Source organism: Mustela putorius, unplaced genomic scaffold (assembly GCF_011764305.1).
Source record: "Mustela putorius furo isolate JIRA1106 unplaced genomic scaffold, ASM1176430v1.1 tig00003858_pilon_pilon_pilon, whole genome shotgun sequence".
In the NCBI taxonomy this organism is placed as follows: Eukaryota; Metazoa; Chordata; class Mammalia; order Carnivora; family Mustelidae; genus Mustela; species Mustela putorius.
Window position 1 is genome coordinate 4842970 of NW_025422010.1, and position 6008 is coordinate 4848977.

The window sequence follows — 6008 nt, forward strand, 5'->3', positions numbered from 1 at the left end:
CTGTACTCTTTGTCACCAGGGGATATACTGCAGGATCCCCTGGTGGGGGGCTCACCAACAGAGGAGCTGGGGGTTGCCATCCAGAGGCCACATGTGTGGCCCCAACCCCAGGAGGCCCCTCTGTGTTTCTAGGGTGTGTGCGTCGGGGGGCTTCTGTCCAGGCTTTAACAACAGGTTAATCCCTGTTGCCCAGGGATGAGCTGGAAGGATGCTCCTGGAGCTGCCCCCCACCCCCCGAGCTGGTCCCCCAAACTGCCAGGCAAGTGGTGTTGGGGGTTGGGGGGGCGGTGCTGCTCAGCCAGCAGAGGGAGGAGGGAGCCTCTGTCCTATAATTCTTCACTGGAATCTCATGGGTGTGAGGATGTGCTTGGTTCAGAGCACCCTGCAGGAGGCCACTCAAGTGGAGGGCCCAGGAAGTCTTCTTGGAGGACCTCGGAGGTGAGGCAGCCAAGGGAAAGGAGTCCAGGCAAAGCCCCAAGCGGTGGCCGCTGTGGGGGAGGGGCAGGGCGGGGCGTGGGCAGGTGGGCAGGGCGGGTGCTGCATACTGCCTCAGTGTCCCTCAGCCTGCCGGGTGCTCAGAAATGTTAAATAGGGGAGCAAAAACCACCATGGAGGTGGTGGTTCCGGTGGCTGTCACATATGGAAATGGCGGATTGTGTCCTCACGTCTCACTGTGGACATCCTGGCTGGGCTGTCAGCCCCAAAGGCAGTGGCAATCCCTAAGTGGGTATGAGGAGGTCTCAGAGCACCCCCAGTGACACAGGAGCTCTGGCTCCCCTGCCTGTGACCTTGAGACACCTCCCTTCCCAGTCTGGAAACCCCACATTCCCGGATGCACCCACATCTTCACTCAGGCTGTGCCCCTTCCCCCTGGCTGGAGGCTCAGAGCCTGGTCCCACAGACCCCAGCTCCCTGAAGCCTTCTTCACCCCGTCCCTCTGGTCCTGGCCACGTGGCCAGGGCTGGAGAACATCCCAAGTGGTGGGGGTGCTCCCAGAGGGAGCGACGGTGCTCAGGATCCACAGCTGGGCTGGCATTCCCATGAATGGGGATAGATACGCTAACACGTTTAAAGAACACTGCAAACCAGCATCCCAGATTCGGGTGGCTGGGGGTTCTGCAGCGAATGGTGTCAGGATGCCCACAGGAGGGTGGGGAGTGAATCCGTATTGGCTCCTGCCACTGGCCGGAATTCCTGTCCACGGGCGGGAAGTGGGGCCCTAGTGCATTGGAGGGAGCAGCGGGCCGTGGCCCCTGTTGCCAGGCAGCGCACCTCCCTGGACGCCAGTTGCCATGGCAGCCACTTCCTGCCCAAATTGCCATGATGCCCAGTGGCCTCAGGGAACCTGGAGCCTGTGAGCAGGGGTTGGCTAGGGAGGAAGAGGAGGCGTGGGGGACCGCGCCCTGCCTGCCCTGAGCCAGGCCGCGGTGCTCCTGCTTGGCCTGGGACTTCAAGTTTTGATGCCCCACATTCCTATCAAAGGGTGGGAAACAGTCCTGGAGCAGATGGAACTCGGGGTACCTGGGTCAGCACAGCCCCTCAGGGGGAGACCCATCTCTCCCCTAACCCAGGCTCCTGACCCAAACCCTCCCTTCTCCCGGCCTCAGAGCCACCCTACATGTCCCTTAGGCCCTGCAGGCTTCCTGGTGTGGCCCCAGGCTGCAGGTAATCCCTCTTACCTGGGGAGGGTGATCAGGTCACTCTTGGCCCCTCATTTCCCTCCCAAGGCCTGGGAAGAGGTGAGCTCTCCTTAGCTCTGAGCAGGTAGCAGAGGGTGGCCCATGGTTGGGGCCAAGGGTATCTGAGTGTGGTCTTGCACTGGGTGTTGCCGTGTGAGTGGTGGGGCTCCTTAGAGAATGACCCCCCATCCCGGGGCCAACAGGTACACTTCAGGCAAGTACATGAAAGCTGCTGAGATAGGTGCCTCCCCTCCCTTCTCTAGCCTGTGGGGGCAGACTTGGTGGACAGAGAATGGACTGGGGGAGGGCCCACTAGGATGCCGGCGAAGGGCAGGGAGGGCACTGGGTGGGGTGGGGGGCGGTGGTGGGGGTGGAGCCTGGGCCTATGAAGTCCTTCTAGGGTGGTCCCATTTCAAGAGCCGAGGCTTAGGGGTAGAAGGGGCTGCTCTTCTGTCTGTCCTGTCCCTGGGCAGTGGCAGGCCATTTGTCTTCTCTTCTAGGGTGACTCTCTGGACACCCACTGCTCATATTTTTTATTTAAGAATCGGAGGGATAATAAGAATGTCAAGGAAAATCCTCTCAGGGATGTACAGCTCCAATAAATTACTATCAGCCAAGGCATTGAGGGCTCCGGGCTGTGGAGATGGTAGTTCTGGGGGCTGTCGGGCCCCACAGCTCCTGGGTGGGTGAATTGGTGGTGCCTACCCCTGCCTGGGCCTGGAGACTACCTCTGCAGAATATCCCACCCAAGCCAAGCTCACCCCTTTCTTTGCACTTCCGTGAGCGTCTGCCCTGCTAGCTGGACAGTGGTGCCCAGGGAGTCAGCCTGGCCTGAGAGCCTAATGGCCAGTGCCAGGGTCAGCTTGCCAGGTCCTTACCAGGACTGGGATCTGGGGTGCTTGCCCATCTTGCTGTCCACACCCTGCCTCTGCCTGGCTCTTACTGGGAGTAGACAGGGCTGTGCCATGAGATCCTGGGGCCCGTCACTGAACCCAGGCAATGTGCCCAAAGGATTTGAGTGAGAAACTGGGGGTCTGGTGAAGTGGGGAATATTTGGAGTGGTCACAGGCCTGGCTAGTATACCTGTAGGGCCATGTGCTTCCTCTCTTTGAAGGATGCCCTTACCCTCTGCCCACCAACCAAAGTGTGGAGCCCAGAACTGACCACCAGATGGCGCTACAACCCTGCAGACAGGCTGAAGGTTTCAGGGGACACCCCAGGTCCGGGACAGGGGGCCACCCCAGTGGAGGAGGGACAATGCTGGGGGCAGAAACCTCTTTACTTGAATCTGTGGTTCTGTCTTGACCTAGGGCAGTGGCTGGTTGGCCATTCGGATCAGAATGTCCTTCACTATTTCCACCCCTCTGTTCACACCTAAATTGCCCAGGGGGGCTCTCACCACATATACAGACCCCCCCCCCCAGCTCAGGGGTCCCTCACCTGCTTCCTCTCAAGGGGCTGGGACTCCTGCCTGTGGGCCTTCCCCAAGTGGAGCCCTCCTGACAGCCCTGGGCTAGCCCCATGTTGCCCTGTTTGTTGGTGGGCAGCCTGGGCCGGTATGAGGAGGCCCCAGGTCCGCAGTGGCGCTGGCCCGAGCTTGGGAACTGCTGGGGCCTGGGGCTTGGCTAGAAAGTGGCACAGGGGAGAGCCCTTCTGGAGGGAGAAAGACAGTGGAGCCAGTGGGGGCGTCAGGACGGGAGTCACCTATAGGACACGAGAGCCCAGGGGTGGTGTGCGTGTGTGGCAGGGGTAGGACGCTGACACTCTGTGCCCAGAGATGTCACCGTGGGCCTTGTCCTGGGTGGAGGGCTGGCCACGCAGCTGGGCACTGCCACTGTTTGGCATGTCCACATGGTACCTGGAATCTTCTGCCCTCCCGCCCCCTTATTTTCTCAAGGGAGACACACCAGGTGTTTACTTGTGTTCTGAGGACAGGGTTTTGGGGAGAATTCTCAGTGCAGGCTCCCCAGCCCTGGGTCTGGACTCCCAAGGCCTCTACCTTTCAGGTGACCCAGCCCTTATCAAGGCTTTCTGGCCCCTGGGCAGCCCCATGGCCCCATGAACTTTGTTCTTTAGGGCCAGGCTAAGGATCTGGGCTTTGGCATGGTGAGATGGGGCTCTGGGGTGTGGGGCTGAGAGCTGACGGGTTGTGTTTGGCCCTGAGGGCTCAAAGCTGAGGCGGGGCCTGTGACATTGGAGGGAAGTGGGGAGGGACTGGGGGATGGGCTAGGGGCTCCTGGGTTGGGGTATGGGGCTGCAGGCCAGAGAAGGTGGGGGACACAGGCTCTCTCAACCTTGGACTTTTGGAGCCTGAGCCCAGCCTCACTGTCCCTTGCAGTCCAGGGCAAACTATCCCTTGAGCTGCAATTTCCACTTGGCTGGGAGGGTGGGACAAGGGGGCATTGAGGTTGCCCTCAGTCAGGCCCAGGACTCATGGCTGGAGAGTAGACTGAGGTCACACTCTGCCACCCGACCATAGGATTTCAAGACCAACACATCTTCAGAGCCTCCAGATAAGCTCTGGGCTACAGGGCTGCCTGTGGGGCTATGTAGGGGATAGAGAGATGGTGGGTGGGGTATAGTCCTTTCCTGGGGCTGTCCATCATCCTCCCTGGCCTGTTCCATTCCAGTCCCCTTGGATGCTCTGCCAGAGAGCTTGGCCCCAAGGCTACCTGACCTTCAGGGTTAGCATATCTCAGGGTTATTGTTGTTGTCCTTGGCCCAAGTACACCCAAATGTCCTCAGTGGAAAGCTGCTCTTTGGCCTTAAGCCTCCTGTCCCCTGAGAGCAGAAGAGCACCCTCCCCTCCCCCTCCCCCAACTCAGCTTTCTCAGGTGAGCGATCCCACTGTTGGGTCCTTTGTTTGAAGGTGAGTTTGCTGAGTGCAGCCTGCAAACGCCTGCAGCAAACGCTATCCACGGTCTGGTGGCTTCCATTTTCCCACCACCCAAAAGGCCACCCGCCCACCTAGGCAGCAAGGGCTTAACTCACTCACGAGCTAGCTGTGACCACCAAACCCACTGAAGAACTATCTTACAAGCTTACCGAGCATTCAGACAGCTGGTCACCTGCTCCCTGCTCCCCGGGGGCACAGACAAGCCCTCCCTGCCCCATGCCCCTCTGGTGCCTGACCTTGAGGTGCCACAAGACCCCTGGGTGTCCAGCCCAGCCCAGTGGGCAGTTGGTTCCCTGGGGTCAGCTTGGTTCAACAAGGAGGGCAGCCTTGCTCACCACTGTCCCTCTCTTACCTGCTCCCTCCCTCCAGCCTGGCTTTCTGGGGACCCCGGGCTGAGACACCCATTTCCTGCACCAGTCACCCACACCATGCAGCCAGCTATCCGGCAAAGGGGCCAGCCGCCCACCCACCTGCCCAACTCCATGCTGGCCGAGCGCCTCTCCAGCCGACAGCTGCCCGCTCAGGGCCGCACCGTGGAACTGGCAGGCGCCTCCCGGGAGGCAGCGGGAGGCATTCTTCTTAATAAGGCCCCACATTGATGATAAAGGGCAGTATCATCCCTCGATGATGGGCCGAGAGCAGGCTCACCATACAAGGGAGACGTTTAATTTATCTCAGGAACTGGGAGCAAGTTATAAAAATGGTAATTTCTTGGAGATTCAATTACGTGTTTTCATTGTTACCCTCGGTAATCAAGGAAACGATTTTAAAGACTGGGTTGTGGGATGAATCTCTGGAGGACGATCGGGGGCCAGCAGCGGTTTGGGACGAGGAGAAGGATGGGGTCAGGTGGGGGCAGGCAGAGTGCAGTGGGGCTGAGCCACCTGGTCTGTCTTCCCACCCAGGATGGGCCCATCTGGGACTCTGCTGGCTGGTGGGGGAGGGACATGACCTGGTGGCTTCCTTGGACACCCAGTTCCCTGCCCCACACCCCCACCAGGTATCTACTGCTCATCTCCTGAAACCTCTGTAGGGAGCAGAGTGGGGCTCCTTGTGGGTTTCGGACTTGATTTTTTCCCCGAGCGATGTCTTGGCTCTAAATAACATTCCCAGGATTAACGGGGCTGGCAACCAACAGCACCAGGTGATTGGAAGAGGGTTTTATGGCCCCGCGGGTGAAATTGAACTTGCATTGGACGTGTATTTCTGAGATGGGATTTTCCTCTCCGGCAAAGGCAGCCTGTTTTGCGCTAATTACAGCGGCAGCTCCTTGCAGCTGGTCACCCGTGGCTGTGCACGCGTGCTGTGGCGGGGAGCTGGCCCTCATGGCCTCGGGTCGCCTCAGAAGCCCCCAGGGTGGGTGCTGGGGTGGCGACCTCCTCCAGCCCAGGGACCACGGAGGGGAGAGGAAGTCCTCGTGGGAAGGTGAGGTG